This window comes from Platalea leucorodia (assembly GCF_965183815.1).
Source record: "Platalea leucorodia genome assembly, chromosome: 9".
Lineage (NCBI taxonomy): Eukaryota > Metazoa > Chordata > Aves > Pelecaniformes > Threskiornithidae > Platalea > Platalea leucorodia.
This window is the reverse complement of record NC_138831.1, coordinates 28426410-28449295: the sequence shown is the minus strand read 5'-3', so window position 1 is coordinate 28449295 and position 22886 is coordinate 28426410. Positions and strand designations below refer to the sequence as shown.

At 43.1% G+C, this 22886-nt stretch overlaps 1 protein-coding gene across 1 annotated transcript in view; it reads right to left on the bottom strand.

Annotated features, from left to right (window-relative positions):
* Positions 1–22886, bottom strand: part of CSNK1G1 (casein kinase 1 gamma 1) — a 107630-nt gene that overhangs the window by 71302 nt on the left and 13442 nt on the right. The window contains 1 exon segment of the mRNA XM_082322524.1: positions 16347–16454. The gene's annotated coding sequence lies outside the window, so the exon portion shown is untranslated.

The window sequence follows — 22886 nt, the reverse complement described above, 5'->3', positions numbered from 1 at the left end:
CAAACGTATGCCATCAGCCACGTACACATATTCGTATATGTTTAACAAAGCACTACAGATCATAACCTGCCAGAAAAAGAGGGTTAGTGTTCTTTATGAAGAGTTGCATTATACTGGAACAGCTTAAGTTGAACACTTAAATGAAATTAAAAATCCCCTAATGAAACCTGAGCTCTGCATATTTTAATTTTTTTTTAGGCTGGGAAAAGAAAAGACTGAAGAGCAACAGCCAGATCAGCTCCCCTCTATCTTCTGATGCTTGCTGCAGAAGTCAGACACACATCCCTCTGCATAAAAGCCTGACAGAGTGCCAAATCCCTGTTTGTCAGCAGCAAGCACCTCCAAATGATGCAGGTGTTCAGCCCACACACAGCTGTCTGCACACCACCAGCCCCAACGCTACATCCTCAGCAGCCCCAGGATCCTGCAGCCCTTGCTGCGCTGCTGCCCCGGGATGTAACTGTCACAAAGTTTTTAAGATCTACCTCTTGATATTACAGTAACCGACCCCAGCTTTAAAATCCAGCATTTGAAAGGCTTCTCAAAGACTAGCAAAAAGCATGACGTTTAGGATACCATCTCTGTTTGCAAAAATAGGCTGTGTAAGGCCATGTAAGATCAGGTTCCAGCAGAAACAGATATTTATGAGGATGCTACAGAGGAAATGAGAAAAAAACCTTGCAGTAGCAAAGGGTCTGCAACAGACCCAAGGCAGGATGAGAACCTTGCAGATGTTCTCTTCTCTGATATCGAGGCATCACATATGCCTGTATTTTTTCATCTTAAAATACTAGATACCTATACCACCCCCTTCCTTTCAGGCAATGGATTTGAAGAAGAAAGGGGCAAAGCCTACCGGAGAAGAGATGACTTCTAGACAGCCATGTGCATCTTCAAGGAATAAGGTACATTAGGCAGGTTCAGGCGCTTCCATGGTGGTTGATGGATGCAGTTTGCAGTTACTGGTATCAACAATGAGCAAAGTCCTCGACAAGACCACCGCTGTGGCTTAGGCTCTGGAGCAGGCTTGGATCACTGGAAGCAACATCACTTTTGCAGATTTATAGCATAATTTAACACAGATGCACCTCAATAGTCTACAACTGTTTTATCTGCACACCGCCTGGCAAGGAAAAGAAGCCTGGAGGATGAATTGCAGACAGGCTCAGAGAGCTTGAAAAGACTGGTAAATTTGGTGGTTAAACACAAAAAATCCCTTTGCACTATCCAAACCATGAAGTGCTTTTTTCTGCTTTCAGAAAGGAATGCAAGTATCAAGTTCAGAGCCAACTCAGTTTTCACGGTGTGTGCACGTGGGGCAGGGGAAAAGCCTCTTACTAGAAGAAGAGTCCTTGTGAACTTAGACAGGGTCAAAGAAAACTGAAGACCCCTTGATAACAAGGGGTAGGCAGAAGCTGCGTTAGTGAAACCCAGCTCGAGCTGACAGGCAGCCCTCACTAATTCAAAGAGATGCTGAGAAGCATTTGGCCATGTGGCAAGATGAACACAAGCACTCATCAGGTTCCTATTTCCCCTGTGGAAGAACACATTCATGTTGAGTGCCAGCCAGTATCAATAAAAACATTGTCATTACAAAACAGTAATCAAGTGGGATTCAGCTGTAGGCTCTCTGTACCCCAACTTGAGAAGAGAGCTCCAGGTTGCCAAACTTGGCTTCTGACTGCCTGATGGGAACAGGTTGCCTCTCCTCTGTCCCACCAATCCCCAGGACGCCTCAAAAAGCTGAGGACAAACAAGCAGAACAGTTTCTTGGTTACCTCAGATCAGGACACCAAACCTCTGCCAAGGCTCATGTCAGCTCCTAAAAAGAGCTTCAGACACGGCTGGTCAGATTCAGGATTCTCAGCCCCTGAAACCAGGTTAAGTAGAGACTTGGATGATGCTTGTTAGTGGTCTGAAGCAACAGTGCACCCTCTGCATGGTAATAATCAGCATGTAGATAATATTATGTCCAAAGCATAGCTGCAAAGATCAAAAGACTGTGTGTGCTGTGTCTTATCACTGTAAAACATCACGGTGATGCTGCTGAGCATTTGCACCTGATGGCTCAGGAGACAGAGGAAAGCTGGCCTCTCACAGCACTGAGACCTAAATAAGGATGCAAGGGCTCTCTCAGTGTCCAAGTGTCCACTACACAAAGCAGCAAAGCCTTAGAGAAAATACCACTTCCACGCAAACAAAATGAAGTTATGAAGGTGCATCAGAAATGGGTGCCTTCACAAAGAGAGCTTTATGCAAGTACCTAACTCAGTGCAAAGATTTAGGCATTGAGCTGCAAGGATTTAGGCCCTGAGTGCCAACACACACTATAAATCAGGCAAGATTGATCCCAGCTTAGGTGTGTCCTCCAGGGATGAATACCAGCAATCAGCCAAAGCAAATTTGGCTGTAAGAGAGACTACATGCTTTCATGTCCTACCGTGGGGCAATATTCAGCCAAAGCAAATTTGGCTGTAAGAGAGACTACATGCTTTCATGTCCTACCGTGGGGCAATATTCAGCCAAAGCAAATTTGGCTGTAAGAGAGACTACATGCTTTCATGTCCTACCGTGGGGCAATATTCAGCATCACAGACGCTGAAGAAGTTGTTCTTCACCACTGCACAGCCTCATATGAAGAGAGGACAAAACCAGAAACCTATAAAGGGGACATGACCAAACCCAACAGTTTAGGTGGGTAAAAGTCACAAGTATACTCTGTGCAGCCTGTATAGCTAAACTTTAAGACCTGGACTGGCAGGCAAAGCCCGTACTCCCAATAGAAAATGGTGAAGCAGACATCCCTGCCAAGTTTGCATGACTCCATCCCACAGACTCTCGCTGTTGCCCAACAGACTTGATTTGTCCCCTGTCTCCAGGTTGCTCATCACCAGAAACTCCTGGTAAGAGCTGGTTAATAAATTGGAAACACAGTGATGTAAGAGATGGTGAGCTGGAATATTAGCATCTCTTGAAAAAAAAAATAGTAATGGTGATGCCAGAAGGAGAGACAAGTAGTATATTAAGAGGAAACACAAGAAAACTTGATACTTAATGATTTAATGTATACGTCTTTTCATTTTAATGCCTGAACTTCACCTTCTCCGTACTTGAAGATACTGCCTTTTCCAGCAGTCATGGGACAGAAGATCAGACCATGCTGTCGCTTCATATAATTAGATGTTTGGCAGGAATTCAACTGACATTACCTACATATTTTGCTTGCAACTAAACTATGTCTCAAAGAGGAAATTATGCACCCGAGACCTATATCCAGAGAGAAATCTCCCTCAGCCTTTAATGTGCTGTTTATTTGGAGACAAATTGCTGTCAAACAGGGGTGACAAACCTTGCAACCACGTGCAGAGGTTAAAGAGCACAAGGTAGTTGAAAAGGTAAGAACCAAGACTCCTGGATAATAGATCCTGCTCGTTTGGGCTTAATAAATACATTGCTTCAGCCTAAGTAAACAAATCTCAAAGCTGCTACCAAGAAGGGGCAGCAGCTGCCAGCACCCCCAATTCCCTGCCATTGCCTCATTCTCTCCCACCCCACTATTTTTTGCAGGATAAGGTTTTTCTGGCATAGCTCACTTCCGTTAAAAACTGACGGAGCTTAATATTTAAGGCACCGTTACACTAAAAGCCTGAAACATGCTGCAACACTTTGTCTTCCCTTCCTATTACGGGATTATAAAAACTCCATGAAGTCAGCACTGCAGCTGTGCTACAGACCCAAAACTGGCTGTCAAACAACCCCCACCTATCCTACAGGGTAGCATCCTTACAGCATATGAAGGACAACCTTTTCCTTTCTCTGAGATTTATGACTCCCCTTTTTCAGAGCTCCCAACTGTGTATCCTTATGAAGTAGTTCAGCTGTCAGAAGAGATTGATCCGGATAGTCTACATGATTGAAAGATGCCAAGAATTACATGCAGACCAAGCAAAACACCCACTGGAGAATTACAGCCCCCTTGCAGGAGGGTTAAAAGATGCTTAGGAGCTCTGTGATAGCTTTGTGAAATAACCCTGTCTCTTGCTTTTTTTAATTTTTATTTAATTTATTTTATTTATTTATTTCTAAACAAAGCAAAGGTCACTCCGTTTGCTGGCAGCTATGAGCTGCCTCCTCCCCGGTGCAAGGTACAGGCTTGGTTACCAGTTTCGTTCTGTGCCCGCAAGTGGGAAGATAGGCTACACCCACACAAACATCATAAGCTCCATAAAACCTGCACTTCCTCAGCACAGCAATTAGGCATAATAATCCCAAGATACACAGTTAGATAGTTGCGTTTGTTCACAGAAAGTAAATGTTTGTGCCTAGTTATTTCCTCGATATGGCAAGGAAGCAGCCTGTATCACCAGCCCACAGTGGTAAGCCAAGCAGAAGCCATTGATACTCCAGAGAACAAGCTACACTGCTTTAAAAAATTGTAATACTTGAAGGTTTCTGTTGTTGGTTGGTTTTGTGGGTTTTTCTTCCTCAAATCTGAAGGTAGCAAGTTGACAGTGGCTTAAAAGTCTTCACATGCTGGATGGGTGTTTTAGCTTCTTCCAGACCTATTAGCAAGCACCGCCCTACGCCTGTAATTTTTCTACCTGTGCTTCACAAGATGCAGTTTCTTTGTAAAAAAATCACCTGCACCACTTGCCGAGATGAGGTCCATGCGCTACATCAGGTAGCACAGCATTGGGAGAGGCAGCTTCTCCACATTGCCATCCCATGTAAAACCATACAGCACACTGGGACATGTTCAGATGGCATGAGCAGCATAAGAGATGGCAACAAATACTCTCCAGTTTCTCACAGTGACAGTCTTGAGATGAGCTCTGGACGTTTCTTTTGACTGTACCCATCCAGCTGACAGCGCTTGCCTTCATGCACCATCAAGCTCATAAAAATTTCCCCCCTTAAGTACAAAGCAATTGGACAAATTTAAGTTTGCAAAGGATCAGCCTGGTTAGGAGACATCACCATCCCTTCCTCGTTCACACTCTTATCCTGAACACAGGTTCACAAATACAGGTGGCCAGACATCACCCCGCCTGTGTGCCAGGTGATGGAGAACGTGCCCAAGATGCGAGAGGGTGTTAATGCCAGCAAGGATATCTGGCAGTCCACAAAATCCTGCATACCAAGGAAAAACAGATAGTCATCCACCTCCACAAAAAGGCAGTCTGAACACAGGCAGTGACAGTGTCTCCCCACTGAGTGCCCAGTCCCACACAACAGGGCCACTTGGTGACCCTGCACACACAAAGCAGTCCGATTTTTCAGCTGCAAACAATAGTTCCAAAGCGACATCCAGCTTCTGCAGTGCGTTTATTTTCATCATCAAAGCCAGATGTATTCAGCAACGCTGCTGTGCTAACATCATGACAGTGGATTTAATTTGTGCCAACCTCTGCTGCTGCTACCAATAACCCTCTATCTACATCTCAGCACCATCCCACCACCTGACACTTATTTTTCAGATCAAGAAACAGTACTTAGGTAGTAAGTGAACATCTCGGCTACCTTTTTTCCAGGTCATCTTGCCATTTTGGTTACTTCCATTCAGATTCAAACTCCCCAGTGCCAGAAGAGGATCACCGCTGGTTATTCAACACCCAAACCGAAGATACTGGATGCCCACCTACAGCACGTTTCGGTTTGGCTGCAAGCAGCAGGAACAAACAGCACCAACACAAGCGTTCAAGCTCACATTGCATTTAATGGAGCAATGTCAGCTCAAGGAAACAGCATGCAAGTTCATAGGGAAATAAACTAAGAGAGATGTTTCAGTTTTGGAGACGTAATTTTACACGACAGCTTTTGCTAGCTCTCTCCTTTCCCTCATGTTAAGGACTTTGCACAGTTCACAGCCTGGCTCCTCTGTTTGCTGTAAACTTGAGACATGCCTATGTAAAGTGAATATTGTGCCAAAACAAACAAATCTTCCACCCACTTGCAGTCCAGCAATCTATTAGGAAGGGAAGGCAAGGCACATACCATTAAAACTACAAATACCACCTAGTATGAACAAGAGTAAAGTCTTGCAGCTAACAAAAAGAAATATTTTGCTCCATTTCTCAAGGATTAGATTTATATGTTGGCCTTAGACATGACAGTATCCTTGTTTTGCAAGCTTCTAACCCATTCATGTTTCAACACCATTTGACAAAGAATTCAAAGACCTTAAATTTCTCCAGCTATTATGATAAAGCCAGAGGAGAGCGATCCATATGTGATCCCTCACTGAGGAAAATAATGAAGCACAAGCTCAGTTATGCAGTGTAACACAAAGGAATGCACATGAGAGAGAAGTCGCTCATCCCTGTCCACAAGAAAAGCTTCACAACTTGAGTCTTCTTAGTTACTGGATTATCCAAACACTGAAACCACATTTCCTAAGCTGTTCTCAAAGTCATTTATTCTCTCTGTTACAGGATCAGCATTCAAGAGACATTAGGGCAAAGCACAGGTATTTATGTCTCTGCTAAGGTGTCCTGATGGGTGCAACCTCCCTCCCAAAGCACACAGTACCAGCGCTAGCTTTGCTGTTTTTCTTCATATAAAAAATGAACACACTGGTAACCATATAAGCTTGCTTGCTATTCAACAAGTAAGTGAGAGTGAGCATTTGACAGATATTTTAAACTGAAGCTGGCTAGCAAGAACATAAATGAAGGTTTAAGGACACACAGAAACAGAAGAAGCTACAGTAAGTGCAGCTCCATGCTACTGTATTTCCCATCCTAGCATGACTTAAAAATTAGTGACACTGCAGAGAGAAGCCTAAAGTTTTCTCAAGAACCAAATCCAGTCCCTGTGATAAGATTAAGGCAACTCAGATGAGTTTGGTGCAAAGAAATTAGAAGATACCTTATGGCTTCCCCTGGGTTAGCAAAGGGGAGCAATTGAAGCCAACACCCAGCAAAGAAATAAACAGTAAGCAAGGAGCGACTACCAGAGGAAGTCCTTGGTTCCTGAAGTTGGAGGAGAAAGCTATTTGTTCTACCCTTTCACGCTCATCTAGACTTAAGAGTTAAGTTTATCTTTTAAAATGAAGCAGACATGCAACACAGGTGCTAACAGAGATTTGTAGCCAAGGAAAGCACATCCTGATGATAACATTCCTTTGCCTTGCAACACACAGCCTTGGACTAGTTATGGCTGGCAGTTTTCTTCACTTTGAGCTATAGCATTTATTTCACAAGCACCAATCTTCTTGAGCAGAGAGATGACACCTTATTCCACCCTATTAGCTTTAATATCATGATCTAAAACAAGAAGTGTTGGGGTTTTTTTTGTCCCATGCAGAGACTTACCTCCTAACCATGGGAGAAATCAGAGTACTTACGTTACCAAGTGTCTTTGTGTCCTCTGAAAGGCACCAACCTCCCATCCAAATCCATCCCCACCCCCAGATCTTCAGTTAAATAAAGAAACAGATGAGCCTCTAAGAATTCATTGCTGAAACCCTGCCTCCCACAACTACAGATCACCTTTAGGCACTATCTTTAAACTGTATTTTCAAGATTAATTACTTCATTACAGTGCCTGTTCCCCTTTCACGCAAACAATATAACCTTGAGAAAGCTGAAAAAACAAGCCCAATTCTTCAGCCTACAAGGCAGTTCTTCCACAAGGAAAGACAGCACCTCTTGATAGCATCTATATACAATGCCCAGTAGTTGCCTGTGCATCAGGCACTTTTCAAAAGTAATCTTTTGTGGTTTGAAACCTGAAAATGGCTTTGTACTTAGCTACAAAATACCCCTTTGAATCACTGCATGCAAAAGAAAATTCATGCCATTTACAGCTTAGTCTTCTCAGTCAGATCGTGAAATCCAGCTGGTGGCGCAAGGACATTTGAGATTTTTCAGAAGATTCATGCCATGAAAGTGCAGGTGCAATCAGAGCATGAGCAAACACACCAAGACGCACAAAGGGTGAGTTTGGCACAATACCCCATCTTAGGTGGCCAGTAGCAACATCTAGCCAAGACGACAGGAGTATGGGAAATACACGGCAACCTATACTGGAGCTAAAGACTTGAAGATCATTTCACAACCTGCAGTGATACTACCGCAATGATGCTGGACTGATTTTCCCCACTTGAATGAACTTGTCCTGCTTCTTTCTGAATCTGTGTAGCCTTCTGGTACCCACAGGTCACAGAACAGTGCTCTGCATCTTGCATCAAGTGAGGTATCACCTCTTCTTTTTGAGCCTGCAACCACCAGAGTTCATTGGAGGTGAACTAGCGTCCTCATTCACAGGACCAGCACTACGTTCCCAAAGAGAGCATCCCAAAAGAAGTGAAACTCGATACACTTTCAGTGTGGCCAACTTAAACATCTACATCAGAAAAGTCTTTTCTTTTTCAAAGTGACATTTGCATTGATACATGAGAACAGGAAGTGGAAGAATACTGCTTTGTCACAAAACTGCACCAATTTGATTCTCATTCAGCTGGAGAAGAAAGTTTAGGAGAAAAGGACACTGAGGACAACTGACATCTCCTGCCTTTTAAAGGAAATGCTGAAAATTGAACTTCCCAGCATCTGAAGACCCAACATTAAAATGGAAAAAAAACCCAAAACCTCTCAACCATGGTGGTCTGGCCACCATCCCTCTACAGGACGTATCTCAGGACAAGGTGAAGGTACACATGTAAGAGGGAACAGCCTACCTAAATATAGTCAAACCCTTGTTTGTGATGGATCATTGCTTGACCATGTCTATAAAGTACCAGCCAGATGTCCAACAGCTGCCACAACCTCCCCAGGGGACCTCGCTTCATTACCTGCCCTCTCTAAAGCGACTTACTGCAACACTGCAATCTCTGCTGCTGCTTGAGGAAGAGAAGATGACAGTAACCATGTATTTGCCTTTAGAAATCGCTTACTGTTACCTGTCAGCTGGCTAGGAAGCAAGTAGGATAGTCCCTATCTGAAGCTTATCTGCTCCACAGGGTACACCTGCAAATACAGCAGAGTACAACCTGGGCCCTCTCATACCAAAGGACTTCTGAAAGGAAACGGAAGATGCCACTTCCAGGAACAGTTTATCTGAGCACAGCTGAGTTACAGCAGCCAGCAAACCAGTGCTTGTTAGTGGGGCTGTTCATCACTGATTCACCCACATAGGAGTCAGCTTTATTACTGCTCAGATTCTTCACGTTTCCCCTGAAATGGTACCAAATACAGGTGACAATGCCCACATACCCTCTGACCTCTCTTACACACTCGCGTGCTGAGAAAATAAAAGGATTTTACAGCCTTTTACAGGAATCATTTCCTGGATTACTGTGGTAGGTGCATGTTAGCAGTGGGGCTTTGGTTGTTTTAAGGAAAGGTCAGTTATACTGTACGACAATTTTTCCAATTAATGTATACATATAAGAAAGCAGCTAATACCTGATCTATGTGGTGATCAGATACATATCATATCAATTAGTAAGCTTTAGTTTTCCTGGTGGTGGGTTTTTTTCCAGGAAAGCAATCAGTGAGACTAAGCATCCATGTACCACCCAAAAACAGCTTTCACAGATCTATTTACGACAGCGCAACTACAGAATTTGGGTGCGAGTCAAAGCTCCATATGTACTCTGCTTCTGGTTTTGATCTTATAGTAGCTCAGATATATGGTGACATGTTTAATATTCAATCAGCCACAAGTGCTGAAGCACAGTAAGAGGGTTCAAGGTGATGAAAAAAACTTCCAAAACCTTAGAAGTGAAACAAATAAGCATTTACCTCCAGATTTCTCATGACCTGAGGGAAGTAAACAGCAGGCAAACCTTTCTCAGACAGCCATCGGTTTATCCCAGCAACATTTGTTAGCCACTTTCCATGCTCTTCCTAGTGGCTACCTTCAGGTGAATCCCCAAACGGCTCCACAAGTCCTCTACAGCACCCCACGAGTCCGAAACACTGCTTCCACATCACAGAGAGGTTCAGACTCCTCCACCCCATCCCCAGGGATGTAACAGACCATGATTAGTCTAGACCGCAGCAGCCTTAGTAGCTTAGTGGCTAGGCTGAGACAGGCTAAAAACTGAAATTAAGCAGAGACAAGGCAACTCCAGTCCAAAGGAGCCTCCCAGAGTCAGCAGCCATAGGTCAGGGTCATGGCTCTTCAACTACAGGCCAACACCCTGCCTGTAAGGTATAGGACAGCTTCACAAACAGTACCAGCAGCACACTGGCATGCTACAACCCAGGGAGCACAGGACACACAAGCAATGGGAAGCACCAAGTCCAAGTGCTCCCAAGCCTGGTGCTGGGTAGGAGGAAAAGATTTATGTCCTGTATCCCCAGAGATGGGCCAGGCAGATCAGAGCAGTGCCTGAGTGTACCACCACCTCCCTACTCCCACATGCCTCATCCTGATCTTGCCTGGTCCCAGCTTCCTACTCTGCCCATGTCCTAGGTACAGTGAAGGATGGTGGGAGTCTAAGCCAGGCTTTAGGTGTCTCCTGGGGGTTGAAGGAGACAGAGATGAGCTGGTTAGAAGAGCTGAGTAGTCCCCAGGTTACTAGAACAGCCATGGCTGGTACATATGCATCAGATGGCTTATCCTGTTTAAGATCTAGCTACCCTAAAAGGCATCTTCCTGCTCCTTCATCCACAAAATGCTCTCACGTCTCTCCAGCTCCAGCAGTTGTTTGACCTATAATTGAGCCAACTCCAGAACTGGTTCTGATGGCTTTCCATCGGGTTCCTGAGCTGAATCCCTACTGAGAGGTTAAAAAAAGGCTCAGAGACAGTCCAAGGAAAAGTACAGGTAGATGGTATCAGCCTTTTCAGCTGCACCAGGTTGTCACACACTGTTGTTCCATTAAATGGACGGCTAAGGAACTTGCTGACAATTGGACATTTATGATTCTTTTAACACCTCAAAATAAATGTTTGGTAATTTTCAGTAGCTCTTTTCATATTCTGTATAATAACAGAATGCCAAGAACATAAAGGCTTTCATTTTTGTTAACTGCAGTAGCAACAGCTTTCACTGAAACTGCAGCCACATCTTCCACCCTCACATGTTTTTGAAACACTGGGATGTTGCATAGCCTCCCTCCCCCATCCCACCAGGAGAAAACAGGATAGGAAATGCTGAATTTCAAAACTGGCAGATATTTAGTAAGCAAAATAATTTGGTAGCATTTTGAAAAGCAGTTATCTAGCATATACTTAAAGGAGAAACAAACGCAACTTGTTGTGCAAGGATGACAACAGCCGGTGACCACAGTAAAACCCAGCTAGTAGCCAGTGAGCACGTGGCCCATGAGCTCATTTCAGCAAGGCCTTACTGTAAGTATCCCCATGTGCTACTTTTGAAAATTATTGAAAACAAGAACATAATGCAAGCAGCACAAGGGAAAGGAGTTTGAGGCACTACTTCAAGTACCAGTCTCACATCTTAGTAGAAAAGGATATTCAAGTTACGTCCCGCTTAAGCGATGTCGAAATTTTGTGGTAGGCACCCAGAACTTCTGAAAAAGCACCAAAACAAAGTCTAACATACCAAAATCCCTAATTGTGAAGACTGGGGCATCCACACTGTGTCCTGAAGCATTTCCAGCACTAGGTAAGTATTATTTCCAGCAGATGCTTCTCTAACCTAAACCAGCAGATGCTTCTCTAACCTAAACCAGCAGATGCTTCTCTAACCTAAACCAGCAGATGCTTCTCTAACCTAAACCAGCAGATGCTTCTCTAACCTAAACCAGCAGATGCTTCTCTAACCTAAACCAGCAGATGCTTCTCTAACCTAAACCAGCAGATGCTTCTCTAACCTAAACCAGCAGATACTTTGACCTCTGAAACCTTGAAGCCATTTGCAGAGCCGCACCTCTCTACCCAATTCATACTTCTCAGGTATGGACTCGTCACCAGTGCCCCCAGTGAAAGACCAATAAATTTATTCTTGAAGACTACCTGTGCAGCTTTTCATGCATTCAGATTTTTAAAAGCTGCATCGTACCAGCGAACAACCACGCTGTTCACAGACTGACTGAAGGCCCAGCAAGGAGACCACCATTACAGCCACCTTGGCTGTCCAGTACACACACCTTCATGCCCAAACTGCACAACAAGGGGAAGCACAATGGGACCTGGAGCAAGGTATCCTTGTGGGGAAGGGAAGGGAAATGGCACAGCTCTGCTTTGATTATCTAGTCTCTGCAGACCCAGAGGAGAAAACAGACCCAAAAATCCAGGTACCAGATCATTCACCCCCAGCAGAAGAGTCCCTGCGCAGTCTTGGAAGGACAGTGCTACTTGAAACCCTAGAATGGGGATGTTTCAGAGACAAGAACTACTTGGACCTCCTAGCAGTCACCATCAGGACTACTCACCCCACGTCTCCCAGTCAAACATTGGGACATTCTTTTCATCCAGCTGTAAAACCGAGATAGGAGTTGGTTTCCCATGGAAATATGAAATAGAGTCAGTCTAGCAAAGCACAAGAGTTGATCACAGAAGACCTACAAGTAGGCAAGAAGCCTAGCTGAGAACCAGAATCCATAGCAGGATCACCATAGTGGCATATCCACCAGATAGACTTAGCCCATACCATGCTAATTGCCCAAGTAATGCTAATTCTCATAAGACAGCTTGATCCCATCCCCCCCTCCCAACAGTACATTTATGGAAACATTAAAAACCATGGAAAAGGCCTCATAGCATACCATAAAAAATAAGGCTCCATCGTTGGTCAAATGAAACTGCAAGGCTTGCACTGGGTTTTTAGCGAGAAAATGGAAATCATGCTGACATACAATTGTTCCACCCCCGTGTTCGCCTTCACACATTTCTTACAGGTCAATTTTAAAGAATTAAGTCTTGTTCAGCTAAACATCTGGTGGCTGTTGCTACAGGAAACAGACTATCTGCAACATTTGAGCAAAAATAATGAGTTACATAAAAGCCAGACTGCATAAGCAAGAACAAGCGTTTTGCCAGTTTATGAATCTCAAACATTACGTCCCATTATCTCAAACATTAAATCCCATGTTTAATTTTTGGGTTAGAATACAACAAAGTGAACCTGTATGCACTACAACAGCCACGAAGATTTGAGTTTTCTCTAAGTTTATGGAATATAATCATGCTGTATTGTAGTTAACCTTCTAGCTAGCAGCTGTGCTAAAGATTTTCCATAAACAGCAGAGACAGATGAACTACAGCTTAAAAACGGACCAGTTCAGCTCTAGGCATTTTCAGACTTAAGTCAGTACAAGTGAAGAGTTAGAGAAGATGGTTTTGGTTGTTAACTATTTGAGTTAGGGGCTCCCCCATGCTTAGTGGCAGAATATTTTTACTTAATGCTACAAAGCACCTTTTTGGTCACTGTCCCCTTTTCCCCAGGGTTTATCAGTGTTTGCAGACCAACATCCAACAGTTGGAGCTATGCTGCCCTGAACAGCAGGCATGATTTTGTGGAAAAAGTTGAGAAGGAGCTCTAATGGCATCACCATTCGAGACCCTAAGACGAACTAGAAGCTTTGCAAGATTACAAATTTTTGATTCGGGCTTTACAGATCATGAAGTCCCACAACAGGAGATGCAGCATTCCCGAGAACATCTTAAGCAGCGTAACTCTAATATACTGGAATTGCACTTCACATTATGTACCTTTCTACAAATAGATATTGCTGTTCTTTGAGGAGAGCTTCAGGCACTTAAATAATCTAGAAGCCTGATGGATGACTAATACAACTAGAAAGCTTCGCGTACAGAAGGATATTTTAGCTACCACACATCATTAGGACTGTTCTCAATACACAGCCAAAGAACAGCAGAGGCACCTATGGCTTTCATTGCTGTCTCCCTCTTTTTGACATAGACTCCAAGACTGGTTGCAGCTAGCTTCCTCCAGCACCGCCTGGAGAAGTCCACTCTGCAGTCAACCCCAATCACTTAGACAGCACAGAGTTCTCCTCTGCAAGCTGCCATTGGTCCAGGTCTACCACAATACCGCTATGTACTGTATCTACTACTATGCAGAAAGCCCCTCCAACACACCACTTAGTGAGCACAGTGGAGATGTACCACATGAGCAACCGTTTAAGACAAGAATTTAACCATTTAACCAGCAGCCACTGCTGCTCTTGTTCATTTATACCATCCAGGAAAAAATCTGCTCCTAAAGCCAGATTCTTCAAGCTGGACGTGGTTCACCAAGCACACTAGAGGACAACGTGGCAGAGTCGAGAGCTGACTCTTCACTCGCATGGACAATGCCTGTTTCTAGAGCACAAATGCAGGAGTGGAAGCGCCTGGCACTGGTTTCACCGGAGCTGGGAAAAAAGTCAGGCCAGCACACCTCTGCTTGAGGATCCTGAGGCAGGGAACACGCAGATGAAGACACAAATGCTCCTTGAATGAGTAATGACATGAGTTGGGGTGCTAGCTTATAGAGGAGTACAGGCAAGTAGAAGTCATGAAATGGGACAACCAGAGCTTCTTTAAATATTAAATATAAAGAAAGATAAAAGCAGGCAGGAACAGGATACAAGTGTAGGCAGCTTGGGAGGAAGATCCATGGCTGAGACAGCAGCACTTTTCAGTGTCTTGGAATTGATAAAAAATATCAGTAATGCATTATCAACTTCTTCTGTATTAAAAAAAAAAGACAAGATTGGTCTCCCCGCTGTATCATTTAGCATTCATGCTGCCTAGCAGTCTGTGCTAAGAATCCTCATCCTTGGGTGTAACTAGTTGAACAGAAAGCAAGAGGGGGAACAAATTAGACATTGTGAACCAGGTAGAAGTTTGCCCAAGTGAAAAAGCACGCTACGATCCCAAACCCCATAGAAATAGGTTGATTTGATAAAAAAAAAGTTCCCAAGATCCCAGACATCTTACAGGCAGGATAAAGAAAAACAAGCCAGTGACTTCAGGAACAAAAGAAACCCTCCACAACATCAATAAAGCTTTAGACTTCAGGGGCTTATCTTTAAGACAAAACAATATAAAATGAAGCATAGTCAGATGACTACAGTCTCCATTGGACTCATACGAAGATGTTAAAAGCACTGTACTGCACCAGTCTGAACTGCTCAAACGAAAGAGTTTTTGAACAATTAATGGCACTCCTACTACTGGCACCAAAAAAAGATAAATTGGTTTTAAGGGATGAAACTGCAAAATAATTTGAGATACCATAGCAAGCAAAATTGAAAACAGATTTCTCCTCCAGGTTGGAAGCTACTGAAAGCATGAAACTGTTGTCCATTCATCTGCCCCCCCTCAGCTGAAATTATCAAAAGGCAAGAGCTCATTAAGCTTTCTACATACAAAATGCAAAATGGAAATTAAAATTTTGAAAAAATGTTTTGTCACATCATTTTGTCCAAAAGTAGAAACAATATTCCCAAAGGACGATACAAAACCATGGCCCTAAACAAAATGCCCCAACTACTTAATCAGTATCATGTAGTCTGTACTGGCTTATGTTTGAACAGCAATATAGTTTGTAACTATATATATGTTTTTTTCAGAAGTCCAGAAAGGGAAATGTAGTGCCAGTTTCACTCCTGCAGTACTCATTATGTACACCCAAAAAAACCTCCTGCCAAGCAGAGACTTGCACTGCTCTCAAGGTCATCACTTCTATGAAATCAGAACACTTGCTTTTTTGTTTACTTTCATCACTATTGCTTGTTTCATGAAATCAAGGTAGCTATCCACACTGGAGTCAGTTAAACATTCTCACCTACAAATGTTATTCCCTTTGATTTCTCCTTTCCAGAACGGAATATTTTCCCAACACCTTCAGTTTTGAGTTGTCTGCTCATTTCATAGGTCAGTTGTAATAGAATAGGCAATCTAGCCCATATTTTACTTGTCACACTGGAACAAACACTTACATACAGAGCACATCAACTCTCCTCCTGGTAACAAAGTTAAAGCACTTTTAGGGAAGCTTCAGTTCACCACAAAAGACTTTGGACTCTCCCTGACTTTAATCCTACCCAGTTTCCTTGTTGAAGATATTCATCACTGACAAGCAGCATTGCAGCTACCTACTTCTCAGCTCAACACTTCTGTAAAAATAAAGCCAGGGAGCATAGATCAGGGATGCAAGTTCCCAGACAAGTTACTTCAGGTGAAAAATGCTGACAAAATTGAAAGGAAAAAAAATATTAAAATGGAAATAAGAATTCAACTTGCATTAGGCTCTCTAAGGATACTTCCACAGGCTTGACAGATACTTCACATACCCTGGTTATAAGTTACTGGATTTTATAGTGTCTTCCCTTATATATGGTTGATTTGGGTTTTTTTAGGAAGGAATATTTGAATTGCATGCTAAGATGCTCCAGAATATCAAAGGCACATGATACTCACCACACGTTTTGTAACTCAGTTCTTACATTTGTTATCTGAAATCACAGGGTAGCAAGTGCTGGGGCACAGGAGCAGCAGAGCAGCCAGCCAGTCATATCTGTAGCAAATCTGGAAAAGAAGAAAAAACATTTTTAGAAAGTCTTAATGCAACAGTTTATACCAGCAACTTCCAATCTTGCTTTATTCTGCTAAAAAAAAAAAAAGGCATTGTTTGCAGTTTTTGGTTTAATATACTGGCTTCCAAGTATACTATGGATGAAACAGAGCCGAACACCACTTCTTATAGTAAAATCTAGTATTTCTGCTCACCTCATGTCAGGGCAAACTAATAGCTTTCTGTGCAATAATATGAATTTTAGTTCAGAAGATGACAGTGTTTTCTTAAAATATAGATGTTTCTGGCTCTTCAGCAATTTTGGGTTTTGTTTTTGGTAAACTGTGCTTCCCCACCTTGGGAAACAGGTTCCCAAACCTCAACTCCCATGACACAGTATCCCTGGGCTGGCTCTGTCTCCTGCAATGCTCCAGGCACTTTGGTCAGAAGGAAACACAAGGGGTTTTTTTGTTTCTGCCTTTTTCCCCTTAAATAACACCCTCCAGAGCACATAGCTCATAGGGCAGAACAGGGCCCAAACAGCAATTTCCAAGGGGAAGTGCACTGTAACAGGGATGTGAAGGTTGAACCAAAATGAAACTATTTCTGGAAAACTCTGCCCAGGGTGACCAGAGACAGGCTATTCTGCATTCAAACTTGGGCATTTAACTTCCTTTGGAAGAAAACACATGGATTGTTCTAACAAAAATTAAAATTTTATAAAGCAACTTTAAGTTCTGAGAAACTCTGATCATCATCTATAAGTTCTTCTGACACGCTGAAATACCACATTAGACTCCTGCTCTGATGTGGGCTATAAGCCACCAGGCTCCCCAGTGCCTAACAGGCATTCAAAGTCTATGCCTAAGCTAGCACCTTTATCCTTATTTTCCTAACTATTACAGCAAGGGTAGAAGTTTAAGTGTCCATATTAACCTCTCAAACTGCTTGTTCTGTAAATGCATGGGGGGAAAAAATAGTCACTCTTTACCCTGACCACAGCAGAAGGAAACCCTGTAGAAGAGAGCATTTTTGCTTTCTCCAACATCAGGTGCAAGATAGACCAAAGTTGCCACCACCATGCTGCCAAAAGACACAACTCTGACTGAAGCATGCAGGAATTTGGTCTAGCTCTGCCCTGTACTTTCATAAGCTTGTTGCCGGTCCAGTCCAAGTCACATACGTGCTCTTCCAAAGTCGTTCATGATTTCTGTCCTCAAGAAGCTAGGATTGCTCAATGGCATTGTATGAGACTTCAAAAGTCCCCACGAGCTCACAACAGCTGTCATTACTTAATCCTTGTCTACAATTATCCAGCATCAGCTCCTGAATGAAACCAACCACCGGGGCGAGGAACACATCACTGCTTCACAGCTTCAGTGTACAAGCTGTGAGTGACACCCATTCCTCTAAAATGAAAAGGCACTAGGTAGTTGACTATATCCCCCAATAATAAGTTTATTGCAAAGCATTTAAAGCAAGCTTTTGTTCTACTTGATGTTAAAGTTGTTCCAAGTTATTCGACCAGGTCAAAGGCTGCAGCAAGGAGTAACCAGCCAAACTTGTACCAAACTAAGCCCTACAAGAAAGGGAAAACACAAGTGCCTATATTCACAGGGAAAGAGAGACTGCAGCTTTATTTAGTAGTATTAGTAGTATAGTTAGTATTTAGCTTTATTTAATAGGACATTGCAATCCTAACACCACTCTTGGGCAAAGAATAGGAGTATCCTATTAACATGACACTCCACATATTTAAATGCTGAACACCCTTTAATCTGGTGAAGTTTGCTCTTTTGCCACCTTGAACTTCCCAGTTAAACTTAGAAGGAAAAACAAAAGTTGTGCATAAAAATTCCAAATAGGGTTCATTGGCCAGAAACCGCATCAGTTTCTTTACATAAATACCAACCTCTACTAAGAAGTGGCATCTCCAAACAAAAAAGCTAAACAGAAGACTATTTATAACCCGCTCCATGGTACAATGATTTACTTTAGGAATAAAAGTAAATAAATCATCTCATGCTACCCTAAGGTTCAGGTTCAAACCAGGGGTTAGATATTACTCATAATCTGCTCAAAGAACAAGATGACAGGCGTGTTACAGAGGAGTCAAAGTGTAATGTGAGAAAATCCTCCACACCAGTCAGCCTCTGCCACTTCCTACTGGCAAGGCCAGGTGACAAAAACCCATCCTCACCTCATACAAAACATTTACTAATAGATCTTTCGACCTGCAGCACAGCAAACGCAACTCCTCCCATGTTCACATGGATGGGACTCCAGCATCTTGAGAGCACCTGAGATTCAAAAGGTAAAGCTCATTTTCCATCCTTTCCCTGGCCGTACACTGATGGTGCTGGGCTCACCCAGAAATCCTGCCCGGTAGCAAGATAGCTCAAGCAAAGCACAGGGGAGCCCAAAGTAATAAAAGGATTCAGCTCATGACTGCAGCACACGTTAAACCCGGCCGAGAAGCCAGGAACCTTATTTAGCTGCAAGCATGGCATGAAACAGAAAGCCACCTCTTGCAGCAAGAAAAAGCAACGGTTAACAAGTGAGAATATGTGGACAAACCGGTTGGAGCACTAGTTTATCATGATAACGAGCTCCAGTCTTTCCTTTTCCAGAAAGCCTCCCTGCCCAAAGCCTAACATTATGTAGAACCCAGGGGACCACGTCCCTTCTTGAAGGGAAGACGAAGGCAGCTGAAAGACCTGCTATGGAAAGAAAAATGACAATGAAAGAGGCAGTCTGAAATCAGCAAGAGGGACTCCTTCTAGCTTTTGACAGATAATTAAACTTTTCTTGTGTTTAATTAGCACCTCCAGACACCGAGCCCATTTCCTGTGACATCTCCTTGATAGCACTAGGCAGGCCTTAGGCTTGGAGACACACATCTCAGCTTGAACTCAACAGGCCTTGGCTTCATACGACCATGCAGACGTAATGCAGAACCCTTCAATGAGGATGCTCTGCTTCCCACCAGGCAACTTGCTTCAGGAAGAAGAGTTATTTATTTTACAGAGTGCCAAAACCAGAAGGATATGAAGCATTCAGGCATGTGGAGCCAGGCATGGGTCCTATGCACCTGTATTCCGGATGTGCTCCTCTGCATCGCTTGGCATAACCACGGCAAAGCCACCTCTTCTCAGCACACTGCCAACAAGCAGACTTTCCATTTCAGCCTTCAAAGGCCACCATAGTCAGATAAACACCATCACATTGGCTGGAGAAGCCCCACAGACCCCAAAACCTCTTCCAGTTGTCAGTGAGAGAGAACAAGGCTACACTAGAAGCTTTAAGCCTTGCTACATGTTTTTCCCCATTACTTTTCAAAGCAAGGAGCAGATGAGAAGCTTGTTTCAGTTTCAGAGTAAAAACTAACATCCCTGAATGCAGCTCGTGAAGAGATAATATTTGCTGCCTTAGAGTACACAACCAGGTCTTTCACCTCCTCTGGAGGCCAGAGAAATCTGTGCCAGCCTGAACCAAGAGACACAATTTCTGAGGCACAGCACTTGAAAGTTCGGGGTATACCACAGACACATTTTGGCTCCCGGAGGAAGACATCGCTTCTGCCGCAGCGAGGAAGATGACTCTACCAACCCGTTTCTTATTAGTTCTGTTGGGAAGCTGATACACAGATAGATTTTGAATCTTTTGTACTTCAGCTCATTATTATTTTATTATGAGTCAGCAGCACAAAACTCTGTGTAATAGTTAAAAAAGCTTGTCATCCTTCGGCTTGAGGCCTTCATAGTGTTACCAAATTCAAGCAGGGGAACAGTATTAACATTCCAACCTAATGGACACTGCCCCACTCCAAAGTCTTCACACTGTCCAGCATGGCAAAAAAAGTAAGACAGTTCCCAATGGCATTAGATGATGGAACAAAACCTCAAGAGCATCAAGAGCAAACACAATGCTCCAGCACTCACATCAAGCTCGAACAATGAGAACTTTGCTTAGCAGTGCACAGAATGTTTCTGGAGAACTATAGAAGTGCCTTATTTGAAAAGCGACCCATCAGACCTGAATCAACATATGTTTAGGTGAGCAGATTTTCAATCAAAGAGTTCCACACCCATATGGAAAAATAAAGTCTCTGTAAACAATTTCTGGTGCACAGGAAAGCCTTTTCGGGAGACCTCAAAACTGCCAGACAGTTTCTGTTCGAAGTCAAATATATAAGCATTCAAAAGCCTTGTCTAGAAAAAGGCTTGCCTTCCCTCTTAGGGGGCATCATTCTTCTGCATGATAAAAACCACGCAAACTATCTCAGAGTAAACACCATGTTCTCTAGTTTCATTTCACAGCTCAGTATTTTGTTCTCCCCTCATACAGACCTGTAGCCAGAGCTATTAAAAGAAAGCCTAAAACACTTAAAACAGCAAAAACAAACCCCAAAATATTAAGACAGTTTCAAAATTTCAAGAGGTACTAACATTTTTAGAGACTTCACAGGTAATACCTTCAGCGGCTGGGGGAAAACTAGCAAGAGCATCTTAATGTACTAAAGCCTCACCTCAAACAAGCAAACTCCCAAAGAAAATGGTTAAATGGTTTAATGGTTAAAACCATTAAATAGATGAGTTTGTAGCATGAAACATCCCTCTCCTATCCCGCCAATGCATAAGGAACAGCTCTTCAGGACTAATGAAGATATGAGTATGACAATTCAGGAAATCCAGCAAATTTATGCTGCATGTTGTCTGAAAGTAAACGGAAGGACCAAGTCCCCGTTTTTAAGTTCAATCAGACAAGAGTAGCTAGAACATATCACCTGCACCTCCGTCCACACAGTGCTCTGGTTGCTGAACAGTTACAGAAATTATGAACGGATACAGCTCAGAGGACAGCAGCAAAACACCTAAAGCTGCGTCCTTTGAGAGCCAAAGAGGTGAACCGAAGAATACGGCCCATCTAGCTTAACCTCCTGCTTGAAATAGCAGCCGTAAGCAGATGTCTGGGAAAGGGAAAGGAGAGGGTAAGCATACATAACTTCTCCATGCACTCTTCCACCTCCAGTGGTTTTTATTTCCAGGCCTTCCCAAGTCAGTCTGGGCTTCTGGGTGTTCAGGAACATTCAGTGCAGCCTCTTCAGGAGCATGTCCAGTTCATCTCTGAACTTGCCCAAACTTTTTGTAGCCACAATAGCCCCTGGCTAGTTCAACAAGTCTACTATTTGCTGCCTCAAAAAGAACATCCTCCTGCTTCTTCCGAACTCACCTCTTGTTAGCTCCATCTGATCCTCCCCGAATCTCATGGCAGAAGTGGACCAGCCTCCCACATCTACCACTGATGATTTTGTTGACCTGACCTAACCCATTGCTGACCCTTTAATGTTAGCTAGATATAAATAACCACTTCTTGTCAGAAGAGAAAGAATAAGACACTAACTTTGACTGCATAGAATAAATAAGCAGCATTATGTGCCAACTAGCTGGGAATAAATAAGCAGTATTATTTGCTAATTATCAGTAGATATTAAAACCTATGCCTAGTGGACAGCAGAGCAGCAGCACTGAGTAACAGTCTGGGTGCCACAAGTTCAGAGAGGACTGAAACGGAGCATCCACCCTGATTAAACATTGAGTTATGATAGATATTTAAAAGTGGGATTTTTGAACTCCCACTATCTTATAGAAAGAGGCTTTAAGGAACACTCTGATCACAATCTGTCTTAAGTGCCTCTACACAGCACTCGCTCACCTTGCATCTTCCTCCGAAACACACAGTACCTGGATCACACGCTGCGTGTTACTATTATCACAGTGCACTTTGCTATTTTTTTTTTTTTCTTCTTTTCCAAGGACCCCTTTATGGGTTACATGAGTCACACAGTCGATATTCTTGTAGCGTCTGCACAAGGAACGTTTCCACTCCCAGTCCCTCTGGGAGAAGAGGTAAACCCCTCCTAAGTCAAGTCTAAAAGAAGTCATCGCAAATGGCATTTCTCTTATTACACATGGTCAAGTTCACACTCCCAGGTTTCAATCCCAGCCTGGATCATGCAATAACACTTTAAAAAAAATATCACCTAGTCCAAGAGTTTTCTTGCAAGATCCCTTTGATTCTCATCTGAAGATGAGTTTCTTCAGTTCTTCATATGCTTTTGAAAAGGGTAACCAAGCTCTCTTATAGAGCATTCACCTCTCCCAGCCTTCACAGCAAAGATGATTTGCTTGGCCTTCCTTCTCTTTCTACATTGGTTTACTAAATCATTAACAAGACTCTTAATTTAATGCTTTTTAGAATAGCCTGCTCAGCTGATACTCCTCCTCAAACCCAAGCACAAGCCAGTAACCCAAATGCAGATATTTGAGAGCCTTTTTCCCTACCTGACAGATTCAGAAAGCTTGCCATAGAATCATTAAGGTTGGAAGAGACCTCCAAAATGCCAGGTCCACCTCTAAACCATGTCCCTAAGCACCACATCCACA